Raw genomic sequence first — 23803 nt, 5'->3', positions numbered from 1 at the left:
ATGTTGCAGGTGGCTGTGCATGTGCAGATTGGGATCTTAGCTCAATGACTAGCTGAGATCTCGATCTGCGCATTCACCGCCATTTTACTGGAGACAGTAAGGTTAATGTGAGCATGTGCCGTCTCTGGCGCCACTTTGCTGGAGACTGTCAGAGGTTAATGTGGATATGCGCCATCTTTAGATGGTCATCCATTTCCACATTACACTGTGTTCCAAATTATTATGCAAATAATATTTTCTCAGATTTTCCCAAATTACCTATATGAATTGCAGTCATTGTAATTTTCCAGTCAAATAACTATTAGAGTACAATTGAAAGGTTTTTGTACAAACTGCCTATGATAACAGTATATTTTTAAAAAAAATAAAAAACTCAAACTGCACTCAAAATGCATGTTCCAAATTATTATGCACAGCAGAGTTTTCAACCTTTTCATGCATGATAATGCCCCGTCTCATGCTGCACATAACACATCTGCATCTCTGGCTGCTATGGGCATAAAAGGGGACAAATTTATGGTGTGGCCCCCATGCTCCCCTGACCTCAACCCCATTGAGAACCTCTGGAGCATCATCAAAAGGAGTGTCTATGATGGCGGGAGGCAGTTCACATCTAAGCAACAGCTCTGGGAGGGTATTCTGTCCTCATGCAAAACAATTGAAGCAGAAACCATCCAAAACCTGACAAATTCAATGGACGATAGAGTTCAGAAGCTCCTTTCGAACAAGCGGTCCTATGTGCAAATGTAACATCACCTAGAATAAAGTTTTGAGTTGAAAACTGTTTGATTTCAGTTTGTAATAACCTGCTAATGCTTATAATTTCAAAAATGACCATTTTTTTGTTCTTTATTAAAATGAAAAGATTGAAAACTCTGCTGTGCATAATAATTTGGAACACAGTGTAGTCAAAGGGTTTGTCTGACAGTAATTTAATGTATATTGTAGAAAAATATTCGCTTCCAGAGGGATGACAGGTGGTACTCTGCACTGTGGGGTCAGTCGTTTCATGCTCTCCATTGAGCACTATTTTATTATGCTTCTAATGAAGGGGAGATAATTGGAGAAGCTGATGTTTCTTTAGTAGCATATTTTTTGCATTATAAAGCACAAACCACATTTAAACGATCCCATTTTGTGTCAGTAGGTTCCTATTAGAATGGGGCTGTATCTTCTGTCCATTCCATTGTTCCCCTGATCAATAATTAATGTGGCAGATAAGAAGCCGGCCTTGCATTATTGAACAGGTTTCAGGTGCACAATGAACGTTACATAAATGAGTAAGGAAAGAGGGCAGAAAATGGACCTCCGCTGAGCCCTGTGGAAAAAGCCTGGTCCTGTGCCTCGCCACGTCATAAAAAGCAGTGCCCCGGAGTGGGCAGATATAAACGCAGCAATAAAATTGTCCAGTTAACATTGCGTATTTAATTGCATTAAGCAGATGGCTGTGCGTGGAATCATCAGCAATCTTGTGCTGAAATGTCTTTTTATTGCCTAATCTCTTGGAATCTAAAAACCATGACATCAGCGATGCTACCTGCCCAAATTGAGTGTGCGTCTCCCTGGCATATAACTCTAATGGAATTAATTCTAATTTATTGTGCCAGTGCCAGAGCATGCCTAGTGCGAAAGCAGGATGAATCATGGCAATTAAAAGTGTGAACCTGTCAATCGCTTTTAATAGAATAGCTGTGGTTTTCTTATTAATAAACCAAAGTAACATAAAAGTGTGATGAAATTAAGTTTTATCACAAATCAAATGATTTTTTTATACTGATAGGTTAGTTAAACTTAAGCCAATTACACATTAAGCTATGTGTATGGCAAAGACGTGATTTTTTCCTACCCCATAAATGTTGATTTTCTAAGTAAGAAAAAGTAGATGTCACAGCTGACCTGCTCCCCCCTCCCTCACAATCACCTTTGCACACGCTCTTTAGATGGTTCAATACAAAAGATAGGGTCAGAGTCTGTTCATTGTGGCTAATGTACATGTGTATATCCAGGAAGAGGAAGAGTCTAAAAAAGCCTCAGTGGCCGGTGTATCAATTTCAAGATATTTATTTTTAATACAGATGTTATATGGGAAAAAATAATTGCCAGAAATGTTTAAAAATTACATTTAATGCCCAAAAAAATTATTTTCATTTTTTTTTGCCTATTCTGAGAGTTAATATTTATAGGATATGTGTTTATGTATACAATGACCATCTTAAATGAATCCACAGCTTCTTTACAGCATCAGATTGTATGTGCAAGAATTCTAGATGTCATCCATGGAGGCAACCTACACCTCACCTGGTTGTTCCAGAACCCTTTAACCCCTTAGTGACCACTAGACTTTTTCTCCTGTAACTGTCACCTGTACACTATAGCGGACAACTTGCTGCATCAGCCAAGATCAGTGTTGGCACCGACCATGGACGTTTAACCCCTTAGTTTCTGCTGTCAATAGTGACTACAGAATCAAAATAGTGCGGGGGCTTCCTCTTTAGACCCATCGGCACCCTGAGATCTTGATTGTGTGGTCCTGATGTTTGCCTTGGAGTCTTCCGTTTATAGCGACCTGTTCAGAAGTCATCAAAATTTAGGTGGTCAAAATAAACTTTTTCATTCTTTCCATGCCACTTTCCATTACTTCCTGAAAAGAACCAGAAGGGTTATTGAACTACCTGAAAGCAGTTTTAAATACGTTGAAGGGTGCAGTTTTTAACCCCTTCGCAACCCTGGGATTTTCCGTTTTTGCATTTTCGTTTTTTGCTCCCCTTGTTCCCAGAGCCATAGCGTTTTTATTTTTTGGTCAATATGGCCGTGTGAGGGCTTATTTTTTGCGGGACGAGTTGTACTTTTCAACGCCATTACTAGTTTTACCATATCGTGTACAGGAAAACGGGGAAAAAATTCCAAGTGCGGTGAAATTGCAAAAAAAGTGCAATACCACAGATGTTTTTCTTTTTTACCACGTTCACTGAATGCTAAAACTGACCTGCCATTATTATTCTGCAGGTCATTACGAGTTCGTAGACACCAAACATGTATATATTTTTTTTTTTAGTTAAGTGGTAAAAAAAAAATTCCAAAATTTGGTAAAAAAAAAAATAAAAAATATAGCGCCATTTTCAAAGACCCGTAGCGTCTCCATTTTTCGGAATCTGGGGCCGGGTGAGGGCTTATTTTTTGCGCACCGAGCTGAAGTTTTTACTTGTACCATTTTGGGGTAGATCCGATGTTTTGATCGCCCGTTATTGCATTTTATTGCAATGTTGCTGCAACCAAAAAACTTAATTCTGGCATTTAGAATTTTTTTCTCGTTACGCCGTTTACCGATCGGATTAATTCTTTTTTATATTGATAGATCGGGCGATTCTGAACGCGGCGATACCAAATATGTGTATGTAGGTTTTTTTATTATTATTTTATTTTGAATGGGGCGAAAGGGGGGTGATTTAAACATTTATAATTTTTTTACATTTTTTTAAAAACATTTTTTTTTCACTTTTTGCTTGCTTCTATAGTCTCTATAGGAGACTAGAAGCAGCACTTGTCTGATCTCCTCTGCTACATACAGATGATCAGCAGATCACCTGTATGTAGCAGAAATGGTCCTGTGCTATGAGTGCCGACCACTAGGTGGCGCTCATAGCGACCAGCTCATGACAACCACTGGAGTCTGCTGCAGACCCAGGGTTGTCATGAACAATCATCGGTGACCCGCGATCACGTGACGGGGTCACCGATGGGCAGGGTAAGTGACGCGCTTCCGGCGCGGCACTGTTAAATGCCACTGTCAGAGATTGACAGCGGCATTTAACATGTTAACAGCCGCGGGTGGATCGCGATTCCACCTGCGGCTGTTGCGGGCACATGTCAGCTGCAATAATCAGCTGACATGTGCCCGATTCAGTGCGGGCTCAGCGCCGGAGCCCTCACTTAAACGGGGGATTACAGCCTGTGCGTACTAATACATCACAGGCTGTAAAGGGGTTAAAATGATATCACTTTTGGGTGGTTTCCAACATATACGACCCCCAAAGTCACTTGAAAGCTGAACAGGTCCTTATAAAAATAAGTTTTGTAAATTTCCATGAAAAATGACAACTACATTTTTAAACCTTCTAAAATGCTAACAAAATAAAACAACACTTTACAAATGGTGCTGATGTAAAGCAGACATGAAGGGAAGGAAATGTTATTTATTAATGTTTTGTGTGGTAGAACTATTGGGATTAAAGGGATTGTCATTCAAAGTTTGAAAATTGCAATTTTTAAAACCTTTTTGTACAATTTCTAATATTTTTAAAAATTAACGCAAAATATATCAACCTAAATTTACCATTAATATAAAGTATCATGTCGCAAAAAAAACAGTCTCAAAATCAAAGGGACATGTTGAAGCGTTCCAGAGTTATTACTACATAAAGTGACACTGCTCAGGGTTCAAAAAATTGGTCCGGTCACTACCACACCCTGGTGTAATTTTTCAGTATCTGGATGCATACTGGTGCATATAGTGACACAGCATTAGCTATATGGTCTGTGACCGCTTAAAAAAAATTCTTTATAAGAATTCGCAAGTGAGACAAAATCAGTATTTCTAATGCACAAGAAACCATTTACATACACTACTCAAAAAATAAAGGTAACACTTAAACAACAGAATTTAACTCCAAGTGAATCAAACTTCTGTGAAATCAAACTGCCCACGTAGGAAGCAACACTGATTGACAATCAATTTCACATGCTGGTGTGCAAATGGAATAGACAATAGATGGAAATTATTGGCAATTATCAAGACACACTCAATAAAGGAGTGGTTCTGCAGGTGGGGACCACAGACCACATCTCAGTACCAATGCTTTCTGGCTGATGTTTTGGTCACTTTTGAATGTTGGTTGTGCTTTCATACTCGTGGTAGCATGAGATGGACTCTACAACCCACAGAAGTTGCTCAGGTAGTGCAGCTCATCCAGGATGGCACATCAATATGAGCTGTGGCAAGAAGGTTTGCTGTGTTTGTCAGCGTAGTGTCCAGAGGCTGGAGGCGCTACCAGGAGACAGGCCAGTACACCAGGGGACGTGGAGGGGGCCGTAGGAGTGCAACAACCCAGCAGCAGGACCGCTACCTCCACCTTTGTGCAAGGAGGAACAGGAGAAGCACTGCCAGAGCCCTGCAAAATCACCTCCAGCAGGCCACAAATGTGCATGTGTCTGCACAAACAGTTAGAAACCGACTCCATGAGGGTGATATGAAGGCCCGACGTCCACAGATGGGGGTTGTGCTCACAGCCCAACATCGTGCAGGATGCTTGGCATTTGCCACAGAACACCAGGATTGGCAAAGTCGCCACTGGCGCCCTGTGCTCTTCACAGATGAAAGCAGGTTCACACTGAGCACATGTGACAGACGCCGTGGAGAGCGATCTGCTGGCTGCAACATCCTTCAGCATGACCTGTTTGGCAGTTGGTTAGCAATGGTGTGGGGTGGCATTTCTTTGGAGGGCCGCACAGCCCTCCATGTGCTCGCCAGAGGTAGCCTGACTGCCATTAGGTACCGAGATGAGATCCTCAGACCCCTTGTGAGACGATATGCTGGTGCGGTTGGCCCTGGGTTCCTCCTAATGCAGGACAATGCCAGACCTCATGTGGCTGGAGTGTGTCAGCAGTTCCTGCAAGATGAAGGCCTTGAAGCTATGGACTGGCCCGCCCGTTCCCCAGACCTGAATCCGATTGAGCACATCTGGGACATCATGTCTCGCTCCATCCACCAACGTTGCACCACAGACTGTCCAGGAGTTGGCAGATCCTTTAGTCCAGGTCTGGGAGGAGATCCCACAGGAGACCATCCGTAACCTCATCAGGAGCATGCCCAGGTGTTGTAGGGAGGTCATACAGGCACGTGGAGGCCACACACAATACTGAGCCTTATTTTGACTTGTTTTAAGGACATTACATCAAAGTTGGATCAGCCTGTAGTGTGTTTTTCCACTTTAATTTTGGCGGTGACTCCAAATCCAGGCCTCTATTGGTTAATAAATTTGATTTCCATTGATGATTTTTGTGTGATTTTGTTGTCAACACATTCAACTTTGTACAGAACAAAGTATTCAATGAGAATATTTCATTCATTCAGATCTAGGATGTGTTATTTCAGTGTTCCCTTTATTTTTTTGAGCAGTGTACTATAACATTGTTAAAAGGGTTTAAGCTGTAGCAAATATTGGGGGATAAAACTTAACACTTAATATCAATTATATTAAGATCGTACAAACACAATACAACATTTATTAGACACAAACTATAAAAATGACTAGACAAATCGGGATGTCTAGAATCTCCAGATTGCTAGTGACAAGGTCACAGAAGCTGCATATATATATATATATATATATATATAATATGCTTTATCTAATGTAGGCTCATAATCTGTCAGCCAAACATGCCCAAAACCATTCATGTGATAATCAGATGCGGACATACACCTTGTGTATAAAGTGTCATAAACGAAAGGTCTCACCCAGTTCCTCAAATAATTCACATGTATCTGAAATGGGTCTTCATGGGAGAGAGGGCGTACTACTAGTGCCCGATCATCATCATTTTTTGCAGATGAGCGACCAAGGACTACTTCCCAGGGAACCCTTGCCATGTGTACGCATTTTACTGTGCACATGTTTTAGGCAGGTGAGGAAAATTGCTGCTAAAGTGAACGCTTCTATTTTTTAAAGCATTCTCATAGTCTTTTTAATCCGCTAACAAAAATCCCCTAAAACCAATTTTTATTATCAAATGCTTAAAATTCCAAACATGCAGATCAAATCACAAATATACAATAATAGTGAAAAAATTGCTCAATAAACAAGATAAATCTTATATAAATATTTACATAGACAGTAGGGATACAGGACAAACTACTCTCCCTAGTATTCCCTGAAGACATGGTACTACCTAGCCGCGGACATTGGCTCCCTAAATGAACGCAATGGCGCCCCTGCTCCTCGTAGACTGACCCTATGATGCCCTAGATTTCCCTATCCACAATGTCACTTGAGTCATAGGAGTCCCAATAAATATAGCTGCCATGGATAAATAACAGTCAGATAATAAAAGCATAAGCTAGTATTGCTCAGCTAGTCACCACTACCCATTAAAGGGGTATTCCCATCTCCAAGATCCTATCCCAATATGTAGTAGGTGTAATAATAATAATATTACCAAATACTACCAATTAGAAATGTAGTACAGATTTTCTGATTCGCTATGTCTCTTTCCTCACTTGCAGGCATTGCAGGACCTTAGGTATCCATGGTTACGACCACTAGCAGCTAGCTAACTAACTGTCACTATATCAATGGTCGTAACCATGGTTACGTAAGGTCCTGCACTTGAGGAAAGAGACATAATTTTTCAGATTCACTATGCTACATTTCTAATTGAAGCTATTTTCTAATATTTATTATTATTATTACACCTACTACATATTGGGATAGGATCTTGGAGATGGGAATACCCCTTTAAAGATACATAAAATACATCCAGCATGTTCCCATCATAATCATCTGATCACACACTGCACGCTAATGTGTTTCCCCTCTGTGTTTTGGTTCATCAGGAGGCCCTTGGATTAATGGATATCTGTCCAAATATCAGATGCCAATAGCTATCCTGCAATACCATAGTAGTTATCTGACTGTTGTTTATCCATGGCAGCTATATTCATTGGCACTCGTATGACCAGTGATATTGTGAAAAGGGAAATCAAGGCATCATACGGTCAGTCTACGAGGAGTGGGGGCGCCATTGCATTCATTTTAGGGTGCCGGCCTCCGCGGCAAGGTAGTGCCACGTCTTCAGGGAATATTAGGGAGAATATCATAGGTTGTCCTGTATCCCTACTGTCCATGACTATATTAATATAGGATTTATTTTGCTAATTGAGCAAATTTTTCACTTTCACTGTATAATTATTACCGTAATTAATTTGTATGTTTGGAATTTTAAGCATATATTGATAAAAATTGGTTTCAGGGTATACTTGTTAGCTGATTATTTTTGTCCTATGGTAGTGTTGCATTTATATGAGCCTTTTTCATAGTCTTTTTCTCAATTAGCAAAATGCAAAGTGAACGAACAAAAGAGAAATCTAAATCAAATTAGTGTGACCACCCTTTGCCTTCAAAACAGCTTCAATTCTTCTACATACACTTATCCTTTGAAGGAACCTAGCAGAAAGGTTGTTCCAAATGTCTTTGAGAGCTAACCACAGATCCTCTGTGGATGTAGACTTGTGCAAATCCTTCTGTCTCTTTATGTAATCCCACATAGACATGATATTGATATCAGGGCACTGTGGAGGCCTTATAATCACTTCCGGGATCTACTACACCCATCTACTGTTAGGAGAAATTTGGACAGAAGTGGCCTTTATGGAGGAATTGTGGTAAATAATCTATACCTTTTTAACATGGAAACAAGGCCAAGCGACTCAAATATACACCAAAACATACAGTAGGAACTGGGTGCAAAAAAATGTCAGCTGGTGTTGTGGACTGATGAGTCAAAATGTGAAATATTTGTCTGTAACAGAAGGCAGATTGTTTGCTGATGACTGGAGAGCGATACAATAATGGAGTTGCATTTCAGAAAATGGAGTTGGGGATTTGGTCAGGATTAATAGTGTCCTCAACAATGAGAAATACAGGTAGATAGCTATCCAGTGTGCATTACCATCACACAGTCAACTGATTGGCTCTGATTTTATTCTGCAGTAGGACAACGACCCCAAACATAAAGCCAATATCATTAACAACTATACTCCACATAAAGTAAAATAAAGAGTCCAGAAAGTGACGATGTCAGAGACTTAATCTCAACAGTTTTGAGGCTGTGTGGGATTATATGAAGATGCAGATGGATTTTCTAAAACCTATATGCACACAAGATCTGTGGTTCGTTCTCCAAGATGTTTGGAACAATCTCCCTTCCGAGTTCTTTCAAAGACTGTGTACAAGTGTACTTAGAAGAATTGCTGCTGTTTTGAATGCAAAGGCTGTTTACAACAGATATTAATTTGATTTAGATTTCTCTTTTGTTCATTCACTTTGCATTTTGTTAATTGATAAAATTAAACTATTAACACTTCTATTTTTCAAAGCGTTCTTACTTTGCAGCATTTTCCCACACCTGCCTAAAACTGTTGCACAGTTCTGTGTATTTTGCAGAAGGATTTTCGAATCATTATCCTCTAAATGCCTTGGTGACCGAGTGAGCGTGGATTCAGTCATGCCTACATAATAAGATTGATTTTTTTTTTTTAATAAGGAGTTAATTATTACCTCCACATTTGAAGGCTCTTTTCAGAATATATTAGAAAATTGGTTAAATAAGTTTCCTGATATAGTGATGAGTTTAAGGTTCTAATTGAACATATTAAAGTGCTAAACGATACCCTGTCATCTATCTACCAACTTTACTTACCATATTTTACATTTTCCAGTTTGATTGTTTTTATTTTTCCATGTCTTATTTATCCCTTGCCACCCCAGTACTAGCTCTTCGCTGCTTCCTCCATTCTTTGTCTATATGACTGCAGCTGTGATGGCGAGTTGACGACATGTTACCTTTGCCGCCAGTCACTGGGCTTAAAGGGGATGTTGATGTAGGCTTCCAACTTCTGTTATTCGTTATTTACAATATATAATATAAAGTACAACAAATTTTTATACTCTGTTTACACCTGTGTCACTTAAAGGGGTTGTCCACTACTTGGACAACCCCTCCTCAATTCTCCCGTGTAGAATAAAAACAGCCTATGCTGCCCTCCGGTACCAGTGCCATTCCAGCAACTCGACACCTGGTCTCCCAGGGCTTACATGTCGTTGATATGCCACGTGAGCCCTGCAGTCAATCAGCGGTTTCTTCACGATCACTTCCTTCAGACATAACTGACATGCAGAGAAGGTCAGAAAAGCAGCAGAAGCTCTCTCTTCATCCAGGTGTCAGTTTGGTCCTAAAGGAAGTGAGAGTGCAGCAGCCACTGATTGGCTGCAGGGCTCACGTGGCAGAACCATGTCAGACAAGACCTGGTAGATCAGGCGCTGACGTCTTTGGAATGGCATAGGCTATTATTATTTTGCATGGCCAGAATATCGCAATGGAGAGGGGGTGATCAAAGTAGTGAACAATCTCTATAATTTCCTTTTTTCTGTTCCGTTTTAGGTATGGAGAAATGGAATTCATGCAGATTACAGATCAGTTACATGATGGCACCTGAAGAACCCCATTGACTATTATGGCATCCGTCTGGTTTCCGTTCCACTATAATGTACAAGAAAACAAATAGTATAGCATGATGGACGGACACAATAACGGAAACAAGACGTAGCTCATTATAGTCAATGTATCATCTGTACACTGCATAAATTCAGTTTTTCCTTTCCAAACATGGAACAAAGAAGCAGAATTGCAAAATGCAGATGTGAACAGAGCCTTTCCTGAACACTTGTTACATTTTCCTCTATTCGATGTGTATTGTAGCTAGATGGGAAGGAACACGTTTGTCTACTGGTTGAAAGGAATCTGGGTAGGTCATGTAAAATTTACAGGAAAGTAATTGATCAGGTCTGAAATAAGTGTGGTGTAACCGCTCTCCGATTACCTTGTCCTGCATACTTGGGTTGTTGTTTTAGTACCTCCATAGAAATACACATTGTATCCTGCATGCTCCTGGGAACACCTGCTTCTTTATTACTCCTAGTCTACCCCACAATTGCCCAATGGAGAATTTTTGGACCTATCAAGCTGAATATCGTGATGAAGATGTAAGTGCTCAGTGTGAACCATTATATCACCCTAACTGCTTCATCTCTAGCATTGCCTGTATATCTTTTCATGGTAATGAACAAATTGAATTTTGGGATTTAGGATATCGGAAATGCATCTAGATTGAAAAGAAATCTAGAGAATTAGAAACTTTGATACTTTTACTATATCTCACTAGCTGTGACTTCTTCTGAATGTTGTAGGGGTAACATAACTCTTATTACTACATCTCTCAGTAACCCTATTATGCCCCATGTTTGAAAGCAACTTGAGAACACAGATTTTTATGAAATACGTTTTGGCAGTTTCATAATAATAAAAGAAAATCTGTGCTTAATGTTCAATGTCTAAGATTTGTCGAATCTTAAAGATATGAGATGTTGTTTTGGATTTTCTCTATTAATTTCAAATTTCTAGTTTTTGTTACGCAAACCTGATATTGTTCATATTTTGGTCATTAGACATCCTTCATGCCAAGTAGAAGCCACTGTAGGTAGCACTGGCAAGGCTTAGCTTCTGATAGATGCTCAGTGACCATAGATCATACCGAAAAAGAACGAAAAATCCACTAGCATCCCTTTCTACTTTTTAACACCAATACTTAAACTAGTGTTAATAAAAAAAAAAAAGCCACATGGCTGTTAGTGGACTTTTTATTTCTCTGAATCTTTCAAGCCAGGGTCACAAATTTCAAGTGCAATGAGTCGGATCTTCAGCTTTTGCCATTTCTCATCCATTACTGTGTAGGACCTGCTACATGGCTACATTTTCTTTGAATAGGGAATTGTTATTTTGTACATTGTCCCAGGTGACATCAAAGAACCTCAGCCGATTTATTCTAGGCAGCAGGGGTTCCAAGGCTTGGATCCCTATCAGTCTGAAATTGATGACATATTTGTCTATGTGCAATGAATATTGGCCATATTGAGCGAATTGGGTCCCATAACCCCTGTTTACTTCTCCAAAAGGGATTAGATAATGTGGACATTAGAGAGAGCCACATGCATGATTACCTCCTCTTTGGAGTGCTTAGTAGAGGAGAAGGGGCACGCATTATTTTAATAGTTTGGATTCAGTGGAATGTGCACCTATTAGACATTTATGGTATGTACTTCCATATGTCACACATGTCCGAGATGGTAGGACATTGTGGCCCCTGGAAATTGTTTGACTTTGTGTTCTTCATAACAAAAAACGTTGTGCAGTCCCAACCTATAGAGTGTCTCAGATTATTGGCTAACATAGAACCCAGGAGCTGTTTATGGCAACCGGTATATGCTGTAGACGGGCTGTTGTAATCTGATAATTATAATACTCCATCATTTGTGTTGTTATCCAGCTTCCTTTTTTTTTAGACAAAAACATTGTGGAGGCCACATTTGCTAAGTGATTTATTGTTGTGACAACGTGGCATTGTAAGAAGTGGTTGGGGGCAATACTCTGTACCTGTAACCACCACTGGTTGACATCACACCTACAACAACCTATAACAGCACTGCCAATAGGGAAGTAGACAAACTCACTCTAGGATAAATATCCATGTTTTTGGGTGTGTGTTTTTCATATATTAATCTATTTAGTGGACTCTTCTGGTTTCTATTCACCTTTTTAAACACCATTTACCTCTGCTAAAAGGGAATATTTCACTAGGTTTTTGCCACCTAATCTACGAGCAGCATAATGTAAGAAGAAATCCGAATTCCAGCCATGTATCACTTGCTGGGCTGCTTGCTGCAACTTTTATAATTTCCTGCTAAAACTGATGGAGACCTGAGTAGTCTACTGATAAAATCAGACATGCTTTCTGAAGAGTCACACATTCATATACAACAAGTCATAGAATAGTGCAGTAAATAAGAGAAGTGATGTGAAGCCGAACTATCAATGTGGAAAGGGGAAAGTTGTGGCAGTAAATATATGGGTGTAGATCATAGATAAGGAGTATGAAACTTTTATTGTCCACTGATTGACGTCTGGTCTATAGTTGTGATGCCCTCATTAGGTTTAAGGGGCACATTCCTAAAAGGCGATCTCCAGTTTCAGAAAACCCCATTTCCTAGGCTGCAAAAATGTATTCCTTCCGGCAGCCTCGGGCTTTCAGTCACAGAGGCGAGGCTTCAGTCAGCGCTCAGTACACAGTGAGCAGCGGCTGTAACCATGTTGCGGCACTGACTGATAGTCAGCTCTGCAGTGCAGAGTTGGCTGTCAGTCAACGCCGGGGATGTGGTTACAGCCGCCGCTCACTATGTACTGAGCTGCATAGGCCGCGCCTCTGTGACTGAAAGCCTGAGGCTGCTGGAAGGAATAGATTTCTTCTATTCCCAGAAGGCTTTCAATGCGGTAGCTGCACAGCTTTAGAATGCTATTAACCTGCAGGTATGGGGTTAATCAGATTTTTGACATGACAGGCCTTTAACACTATGTGTTTATAATGTAATAACAATTGCATCTCACTCTTAGTACTCTCCCAACCTGTTCGGAGTTGGGACACTGCCTCTGCCACAGCCCAGAAATGCAAATAGAAATGGCATGGTTGTGCAGCTGGTCAAAACTGTGAGCTTTTCCATGCTGCAAGCAAAGACCGCTTTGCCTCCTCAGCATGGGAGACGTTCCGGTGGGACTGAAGTTGGCCGTATCCAGCCATTTGGCCAAATTCAGAGCAGCGCTTGCAAGCTCTAAAGTCTTGGGAGATGAAAATGCACACCGGATCAGTCTGTTGTGCTGAAACCAGCGAATTGGACTAACTTTTCCCAAATGCCCATGGGCGTGTTTAGGTGTCATAATCAGCCAAATTTTTCAAATCTGATGTGTTTCACTTTATGTGGCAATAACTCTGGAATGTTTTAACATATCCTGGAGATTTTAAGATTGTATTTTTTCATGACACATAATACTTTGTTAATGCTAAATTTATGTTTTGCGTTAATTTATTAAAAAAACGTCCGAAATTTGACACATTTTAAAAAAAATTGAAATTTTCAAACTTTGAATCCCTTTGTGCCAGCGATTGTCATACGACACAAAATAATTAATAAATAATATTTATCTCATGTTTGCTTTACATCAGCACAATTTGTAAGATGTTTTTATTTTTTAAGGAGATTAGAAGGTTTAAAAATCTAGCAGTCATTTTTTTTTCAAGGAAATTTATAAAACGGATTTTTTTTTAGGGACTTGTTCAGTTTTGAAGTGACTTTGGAGGACTTAGTCATGTCCGAAAGTGTTAGCACCCTTGCAATTGTTCTAGAAAATGTAGCATTTCTCCCAGAAAATTATTGAAATTATGCATGTTTTGTTATACACATGTTTATTTCCTTTGTGTATGTACAAAACAAAAAATAAGAAAAAAGGCAAATTGGAAATAATTTCACACAAAACCCCAAAAATGGGCCGGAGAAAATTTGTTGGCACCATCAACTTAATTGGTTGCGCACCCTTTAGAATAAATAACTGCAATCAATCTCTTCCTATAACCACCAACAAGCTTCTTACACCTCTCAACTGGAATTTTGGACCACTCTTCTTTTGCAAACTGCTCCAGGTCTCTCATATTCCATTGTTGCCTTCTCCAAACAACAATTTTAAGATCTCTCCAAATGTGTTCAATGGGATTTCAATCCAGATTCATTGCTGGCCACTTCTGAACTCTCCAGCGCTGTAATGCACACGCCCGGGCTGAGCGGCGTGTGCGTGTGATTCCACTGGACCGTGCCGGAGAGTGAATGCCTGGAGGGGCGTAACTAGGTATTCACCCGATCCGACCAGGGTCGCACGACGGCATACGACGCCAGTGCACCAAGGAGGAACCGAGCAGAGGGACCAGTTGCTACTCCAGGACAGACCCCGGACACGGCTGTTGACCCACACAGGGGAATACAGGAAAAGACAGGTTAGGCTGGCACACAGACTGGTGGGTATAGGCAGGCACGACTGGTATGCAGGCAGGCGGGTATGCTGGCAGGGGGATACAGGCAAGCACGGCTAGAGTGCAGACAGGGAGGCACTAGCAGGTTGGAACACAGGCGGGATAGGACCCAGTACACACTGGGACTCAGGAACAGAACCACAGATGTGGCGGACGAACACAGCAGAGTGAGGCCGCCCAGAGAGGTGAGCGAGAGCAGGGCAAGACGAGGCCGCCTAGAGCGGTGAGCGAGAGTAGAGCAGGACGAGGCCGCCTGGAGCGGTGAGCAAGAGAAGAGCAGGACGAGGCCGCCTGGAGCGGTGAGCGAGAGAAGAGCAGGACGAGGCCGCCTGGAGCGGTGAGCGAGAGAAGAGCAGGACGAGGCCTCCTGGAGCGGTGAGCAAAGGGTCAGAGCGGAGCGAGACTGCCGGAGCAGTGAGAAAAGGGTCAGAGCGGAGCGAGACTGCCGGAGCAGTGAGCAAAGGGTCAGAGCGGAGCAAGACTGCCGGAGCAGTGAGCAAAGGGTCAGAGCGGAGCAAGACTGCCGGAGCAGTGAGCAAAGGGTCAGAGCGGAGCAAGACTGCCGGAGCAGTGAGCAAAGGGTCAGAGCAGGCCAGAACCGCCGGAGCGGTGAGCAAAGGCAGTGCAGGCTAGAACCGCCGGAGCGGTGAGCAAGGCAGTGCAGGCTAGAACCGCCGGAGCGGTGAGCAAGGCAGAGCAGGCTAGAACCGCCGGAGCGGTGAGCAAGGCAGGGCAGGCTAGAACCGCCGGAGCGGTGAGCAAGGCAGGGCAGGAGGGACAGGGCTCTGTTCACACGGAACAGACAGAAAGGGAAAGGCAGAACCTGATACCCACAGGGTACTTGCAGTGAAGTAGCGAGTGGACCACAAACTCACAAACGGAAGTACAGAGACAACGAGCAGGAGTTAGGTACGAGTACAGACTCTGATGAAAAAGGAAAGGTACAGACACAGGAAACGGGCTAGAAGAGTATACACACAAGAACAGACACAGAAGCAAGATACAGGAGCGGGTCTAGGTATGCAACCCCTAGAAGGCGGGAGGAACAGGCTAGGAGCGTGTTCAGACAGAACAGACAAGATACGGGAGCGGGTCTAGGTATGCGGCCCCTAGGAGGCGGAACGAACAGGCAAGGAGCGTGTTCAGACAGGATTGGAAATACAGCCTACAAGAAAGGCAAGCAAGCAAACACAGAAAGGGACCTGGCACATTCAGAGTGAAAGAGCACACTGAATGAAACACAATGCTCAGGCAGGGATTCATTGGAGCAGCTGGGTTAAATACCAGGTGACAGACAGGAATAGGGTGAGGACGCACAAGGGGTGTGTCTGCAGCAGGTACAAGAAACAGGAAGTGATCGGGCGCCGCCCTTAAGCAGCAGACACAGAGGCAAGCAGACAGCATGGAGAGAAGCCAGGCTAGCAGACTGGACTGGAGATCAAGTGCGCGCTCTTGCACAGTGGGAGATGGACCACTATGCAAGGACGCCGCCAGGTATGTTACAAGCGCTTTGTTTTCATCCATTTTTGTCTGCTTCATGAAATGTTTGGGTTCATTTTCCTGCTGGAAGACCTAGGACACAAACCAGCTTTCTGACACAGGGCACTACATTGTGATGCATAATCCTTTGGAAATCTTCAGATTTCATGATGCCTTCAGAGGCAGCAAAACAATCCAAAAACATCTTTGAATCTCCACCATATTTGACTGTAGGCACTTTGTTCTTTTCTTTGTAGGCCTCATCCCGTTTTCAGTAAACAGTAGAATGATGTGATCTGTCCACAAGACACTTTCCCAGAAGGATTTTGCCGTAGTGTTTCATTTCATTCAAATGTTGATGGATAATTTGCTCTGACACTGGTGCACTCTGAGCCTGTAGGACAGCTTGAATTTCTTTAGAACTTGATTGGTGCAGCTTATCCCCCATCCGGACTATCCTTCGTTGCAACCTTTCATCAATTTTTCTCTGCTGTCCATGTCCAGGGAGATTAGCTTCAGTGCCATGGGTTGTAAACTTCTTGATTATGTTGCGCTCCATGGACAGAGGAACATCAAGATCTCTGGAGGTGGACTTGTGAGCTTGAGATTTTCGATATTTTTCAACAATTTTGTTTTTCCAGTCCCCAGACAGTTTTCTTCTCCTCTTTCTGTTCTCCATGCCTTGTGTGGCACACACAGACACACAATGCAAAAATTGCGTCAACTTCTCCCCTTTTTATCTGGTTTCAGGTGTGATTTTCATATTGCCCACACCTGTTACTTGCCACAGGTGAATGTGAACGAACATCACATGCTTGAAACAAAGTTGTTTACCCTCCATTTTGGAAAGGTGGCAACAATTTTGTCCTTCCCATTTTGCGGGTTTTCTGTGAGATTATATCCAATTTGCCTTCTTTTCTCTGTTTTTTTGTGTTGTTCCAATACACACAAAGGAAATTAACATGTATAACTAAACAAGTGTAATTGCAATAATTTTCTGGGAGAATTTTAAGGGTGCCAACACTTTCGGCCATGACTGTATATATTATTTGGAAAAAACTATGTTCTTCAAATGTATAAAAACTCACTGAGCTAAAGGAATCTGTCGTAATCTATAAATTGCTGTAGGTAGAACATGTCAGGTCTACTGCACCCACTTGACAATTCAGCAAACTCTCTTTTGGCATTCCTAAACACGTATGTACTCTTACCATACAGTGTGAATCCACAACACCTCTACCTCTTAGTATCCCCATAAGTCACGTAAGCCTCAGCTCTGCTTCATCTGCAAATATCTCATGAGCAGGTTGTCGACAGGTTTTTCGTGGTCAGTACCTGCTGACTTAACGATTTATGATTGTAAAATAAAAATGGCTGCTGGGACTTGTAATGCAAAACAGATGAAACATACAAAGTTAGATTCCAAGCAAAATATTTTATTTCTGCTGTAAAAAGAAAATGAGAAACCTAGATTAACCCCTTAATGACCGGAGCACTTTCCAATTTATTTATTTTTTTTACCACGTTCACTGAATGCTAAAACTGACCTGCCATTATTATTCTCCAGCTCATTAAGAGTTCATAGACACCAAACATGTATAGCTTCTTTTTTATTTACCGGTAAGTGGTGAAAAAAAAAATCCAAAGTTTGCTTAAAAAAAAAAAAAAAAAGCCATATTCCGAGACCTGTAGCCTCTCCATTTTTCGTGATCTGGGGCTGGGTGGGGGCTTATTTTTTGTGCGTCGAGCTGACATTATTGATACCCTTTTGGGGTAGATTAAATCTTTTGATCACCCGTTATTGCATTTTATTTCAATGTTCCGGCAACCAAAAAAAATGTAATTCTGATGTTTTAGAATTTTTTTTCTCGTTACCCCATTTACCGATCGGATTAATTCTTTTTTTATATTGCTAGATCGGGGCATTCTGAATACAGCGATACCAAATATGTGTATGTGGGTTTTTTTTTTTTTATTATTTTATTTTTGAATGGAGCTAAAGGAGGGTGATTTAAACTTTATGGGGGTTTTTTATTTATTTTTTTAATATTTTTCAAAACCTTTTTTTTTTTTACACTTTTTGCTTGCTTCAGTAGTCTCCATGGGAGACTAGAAGCAGCAATTAACTGATCCCCTCTGCTACCTACAGGCCATGAGCAGATCACCTGTATGTAGCAGAAATGCTCACTTGCTATGAGCGCTGACCACTGAGCAGCGCTCATAGCAATCTAGACATGACAACCACAGGGGTCTGCTGCAGACCCCGGGTTGTCATGCCAACCCATCGGTGACCCGCGATCATGTGACTGGGTCACCGATGGGCGGATTCAGTGATGTACTTCCCGGAAGCGCAAGTTAAATGCCGCCGTCTGAGATTGACGGTGCCATTTAACTGGTTAACAGCCACGGGTGGATTGCAATTCCACCCGCGGCTGTTGCGGGCACGTGTCAGCTGTATAGATCAGCTGACATGTGCCCGGTTCAATGCAGGCTCAGCGCTGGAGCCTGCGCTGAACTTGGGGGTTCCGACGTGGTGCGTACTAATACACACCACGTCAGAAAGGGGTTAAGAAACCAGCAGTATTACTATTTTCTTTCTGTAAATAGTGACTGCAGCCAGCCTTAGAAAATCTGACCCATTTATTTGACTCCATGTTTTATATAGAGAATGCCAAGAGTGTGCAAAGCAGTCATCAAAGCAAAAGGTGGCTACTTTGAAGAACCTAGAATATAAGACATATTTTCAGTTGTTTCACACTTTTTTGTTAAGTATATAATTCCACATGTGTTAATTCATAGTTTTGATGCCTTCAGTGTGACTGTACAATTTTCATAGTCATGAAAATACAGAAAAATCTTTAAATGAGAAGGTGTGTCCAAACTTTTGGTCTGTAGTGTGTGTGTGTGTGTGTGTGTGTGTGTGTGTGTGTGTGTGTGTGTATATATATTGTAATGCACACGCCCGGGCTGAGCGGCGTGTGCGTGTGATTCCACTGGACCGTGCCGGAGAGTGAATGCCTGGAGGGGCGTAACTAGGTATTCACCCGATCCAACCAGGGTCGCACGACAGCATACGACGCCAGTGCACCAAGGAGGAACCGAGCAGAGGGACCAGGTGCTACTCCAGGACAGACCCCGGACACGGCTGTTGACCCACACAGGGGAATACAGGAACAGACTGGTTAGGCTGGCACACAGACTGGTGGGAATAGGCAGGCACGACTGGTATGCAGGCAGGCGGGTATACAGGCAGGGGGGTATGCAGGCAGGGGGGTACAGGCAAGCACGGCTAGAGTGCAGACAGGAAGGCACTAGCAGGTAGGAACACAGGCGGGATAGGACCCAGTACACACTGGGACTCTGGAACAGAACCACAGATGTGGCGGACAAACACAGCAGAGTGAGGCCGCCCAGAGAGGTGAGCGAGAGCAGGGCAGGACGAGACCGCCCGGAGCGGTGAGCAAGAGCAGGGCAGGACGAGACCGCCCGGAGCGGTGAGCAAGAGCAGGGCAGGACGAGACCGCCCGGAGCGGTGAGCAAGAGCAGAGCAGGACGAGACCGCCTGGAGCGGTGAGCAAGAGCAGAGCAGGACGAGACCGCCTGGAGCGGTGAGCAAGAGCAGAGCAGGACGAGACCGCCTGGAGCGGTGAGCAAGAGCAGAGCAGGACGAGACCGCCTGGAGCGGTGAGCAAGAGCAGAGCAGGACGAGACCGCCTGGAGCGGTGAGCAAGGGCAGAGCAGGACGAGACCGCCTGGAGCGGTGAGCAAGGGCAGAGCAGGACGAGACCGCCTGGAGCGGTGAGCAAGGGCAGAGCAGGACGAGACCGCCTGGAGCGGTGAGCAAGGGCAGAGCAGGACGAGACCGCCTGGAGCGGTGAGCAAGGGCAGAGCAGGACGAGACCGCCTGGAGCGGTGAGCAAGGGCAGAGCAGGACGAGACCTCCTGGAGCGGTGAGCAAGGGCAGAGCAGGACGAGACCGCCTGGAGCGGTGAGCAAGGGCAGAGCAGGACGAGGCCGCCTGGAGCGGTGAGCAAGGGCAGAGCAGGACGAGGCCGCCTGGAGCGGTGAGCAAGAGTAGAGCAAGACTGCCGGAGCAGCGAGCAAAAGGATAAGAGCGGAGCGAGACTGCCGGAGCAGCGAGCAAAAGGATAAGAGCGGAGCAAGGCTGCCGGAGCAGCGAGCAAAAGGGTCAGAGCGGAGCAAGGCTGCCGGAGCAGTGAGCAAGGCAGAGCAGGCTAGAACCGCCGGAGCGGTGAGCAAGGCAGAGCAGGGGGCACAGGGCTCTGTTCACACGGAACAGACAGGAAGGGAAAGGCAGAGCCAGATACCCACAGGGTACTTGCAGTGAAGTAGCGAGTGGACCACAAACGGGAGTACAGAGACAACAAGCAGGAGTTAGGTGCGAGTTCAGACTCTGCAGAAAAAGGAAAGGAACGGACATAGAGAAAAAACAGGTAAAAGATAGGAGAGAGTTCAGACTGGAACTGAGTGTACGGAGGAGACCGACACTGCAGCGGAGCGGGTCTGGGAATACGGCCCCCAGAGAGGCGGGACGAACAGGCAAGGAGCGTGTTCAGACAAGATACAGTAGCGGGTCTGGGAATACGGCCCCCAGAGAGGCGGGACGAACAGGCAAGGAGCGTGTTCAGACAGGACAGACAAGATACAGGAGCGGGTCTAGGTAATCGGCCCCTAGAAGGCGGGAGGAACAGGCTAGGAGCGTGTTAAGACAGGCCTGGAAATACAGCCTCCAGGATAGGCAGACAAGAGAACACAGAACGGGACCTGGCACCTTCAGAGTGAAAGCACACACAATGCTCAGGCATGGGTTAATTGGAGCTGCTGGTTTAAATACCAGGTGACAGACAGCAATAGGCTGAGGACGCACAAGGGGTGTGCCCACAGCAGGTACAAGAAGCAGGAAGTGATCGGGCGCCACCCTTAAGCAGCAGCACACAGAAGCAAACAGACCGCATGGAGGGAAGCCAGAGAGACATTCTGGATTGGAGATCAAGTGCGCGCTCTTGCACAGTGGGAGATGGACCACTATGCAAGGACGTCGCCAGGTATGTTACATATATATATAAATAAACCCCCAGTGCCTGGTTTTCTCCACACATGCCGCTTAGAATGATCACCAAAAAGTTCTATCTTCGTCTCATCAGACCAGAGAATCTTATTTCTCATAGTCTGGGAGTCATTCATGTGTTTTTGAGCAAACTCTATGCGGGCTTTCATATGTCTTGCACTGAGGAGGGGCTTCCTTCAGGCCACTCTGCCATAAAGGCCCGACTGGTGGAGGGGTGCAGTGATAGTTGACTTTGTGGAACTTTCTCCCATCTCCCTACTGCATCTCTGGAGCTCAGCCACAGTGATCTTGGGGTTCTTCTCTCACCAAGGCTCTCCTCCCACGATTGCTCAGCTTGGCTGGACGACCCGGTCTAGTAATACTTCTGGTGGTCCCAAAGTTCTTCCATTTAAGGATTATGGAGACCACTGTGCTCTTAGGAACCTTGAGTACTGCAGAAATTCTTTTGAAACCTTGGCCAGATCTGTGCCTTGCCACAATTCTGTCCCTGAGCTCCATGGACAATTCATTTTGAGCTCATGATTCTCATTTGGTCTGACATGCACTGTGAGCTGTGAGGTCTTATATAGACAGGTGTGTTCCTTTCCAAATCAAGTCCTATCACTTTAATTAAACACAGCTGGACTCCAATGAAGGAGTAGAACCATCTCAAGGAGGATCCCAAGGAAATGGACAGCATGTGACTTAAATATGAGTGTCTAAGCAAAGGGTCTGTATACTTATGACCATGTGATATTTCAGTTTTTCTTTTTTAATACCAAATGGCTGTAATGAAAGAGTGAAAAATTTAAAGGGGTCTGAATACTTTCCGTACCCACTGTACATCTGAAGAAAGTGAGAGAGGAGCACGTGACATCCTTCAAATGTATATGCTTTGTCTGAAGGCAAGGAGAATGAAGCTACCGCTGATTTGCCACAGGTATCTTGTGACATAACAATGCGATCCCCGGGAGTCAGTGCTGACACCGCTGGAACAATAAGGGCACCGGAGGTGAATATAAGTGTTATTATTTTACAAGGGGGAAACATGAGTTTTGAGAAGGGGTTTTCCAAATAATGGACAACCCATTTAACACAAGACCTTTAGAAACATATGATCTTGCTGATCTCATCCCCCTCAAGTTAAAACTTTTGGCGCACATCAGTCTTAAAAGTCCAGGAAGTTTCCCAATTCTCATGCTCTTTAACCTGCCATCCAATTCAAATTACCTAAAAATACAGTGAGCAATCTCTATAGAACAATACTTCCTAAATTAACTTAACTTACAGGCCATCCAGACCTGAGAATAATAGAATATTATTTCTTGTATTACTCTCACTTTATTAACCCCTTACCGCAATATGTCATACGGTTACGTACAAATTACGGCTCCCTGACTTTGATGCGGGCTCACAAGCAGAGCTTGCAATTTTCTTGGGAGATGATAGCTGTGATATATAGCCATCGTCTGCCTCTAACAGCCACACATGGAGTGAATCTCCACCCGCTGCTGTTAACCTGTGGCAACAGCATTTACAGCTCGCTGGCAGGGGCACATGATCTTCTAACAGCCCATCGGCGGCCCTGTGACGCGGTTTTGCAGCACTGACTGTGTGCCACGATAGCCAGGGGTCTGCTGAAGATCTCTGTGCCTGTTGTGATGGTTCTCCTATGAATGCCAGCTTCTGCCTGGCATTCATTGGAGACCGTGATTTGTGTTATACACGGCAGTATTGCTGTATATAGCACAAGTGATCAGATGATCACAGGTTCCTAAGGGGACCAACCAATACAGTGAAAGGTGAAACAAAATGTTTTTAAAAATATGAAAAAAATAAAGAAATCACTCAATTTTCCCCTTTAAAAATAAAGAAATTGAAAAAAATACACGTGGTATCATTACATCCGTAAAAGTCTGATTTTATCAAAATATGAAAATAATTAACCCAACAGGTAAATTCTGTAATGACAAAAATATCAAAACAAATTTTTTCGGTCGCTGCAAAACGCCTAAAAAAATGCAGTAAAAGGTGATCAAAACATTATATCTACTCCAAAATGGTATAAAGAGAAACATCAGCTCAGAAAAAAGAGAAACATTCTCAGCCTCGTTGACCCAAAATTGAAAATGTTATGGGTCTCAGAATATTGTGACATAAACTATTTTTTTTTTCCTTTTTTTTTTCTTTACAAATCCCCTAAAATTTTTTCACCACCAAAACAAAACTATGCATGTTTGGTATTGCCATGATTGTACTGATTTGTAGAATCATATTGTCTGATAATTTTAAAAAGGAAAAACACTGCTGAATTGTGGGGGGGAGTGGGGGTTGCAATTTTGCCGCACTAGGAAATTTTTCCCCACTTTCCGGTACATCAGATGACAGAATGAATGGTGTCATTTTAAAGTAGAACTTGTCCCAAAGAAACAAGTCTTCATATACCTTTGATGAAAGAAAAATAAAAAAAGTTATGGCTCTTGGAATAAGGAGAGGAAACAAACGAAAACGCA

The 23803-nt window shown here is 43.2% G+C and overlaps 1 protein-coding gene across 5 annotated transcripts in view; it reads left to right on the top strand.

Annotated features, from left to right (window-relative positions):
• Positions 1 to 23803, top strand: part of APBA1 (amyloid beta precursor protein binding family A member 1) — a 214662-nt gene that overhangs the window by 147523 nt on the left and 43336 nt on the right. The window lies entirely within an intron of this gene.

Source organism: Phyllobates terribilis, unplaced genomic scaffold (assembly GCF_046119375.1).
Source record: "Phyllobates terribilis strain yellow unplaced genomic scaffold, ASM4611937v1 Scaffold_1__5_contigs__length_1240528914, whole genome shotgun sequence".
Taxonomy (NCBI): domain Eukaryota; kingdom Metazoa; phylum Chordata; class Amphibia; order Anura; family Dendrobatidae; genus Phyllobates; species Phyllobates terribilis.
Note: the sequence above shows the minus strand (reverse complement) of the source record. Positions and strands in the feature narration are given on the sequence as shown.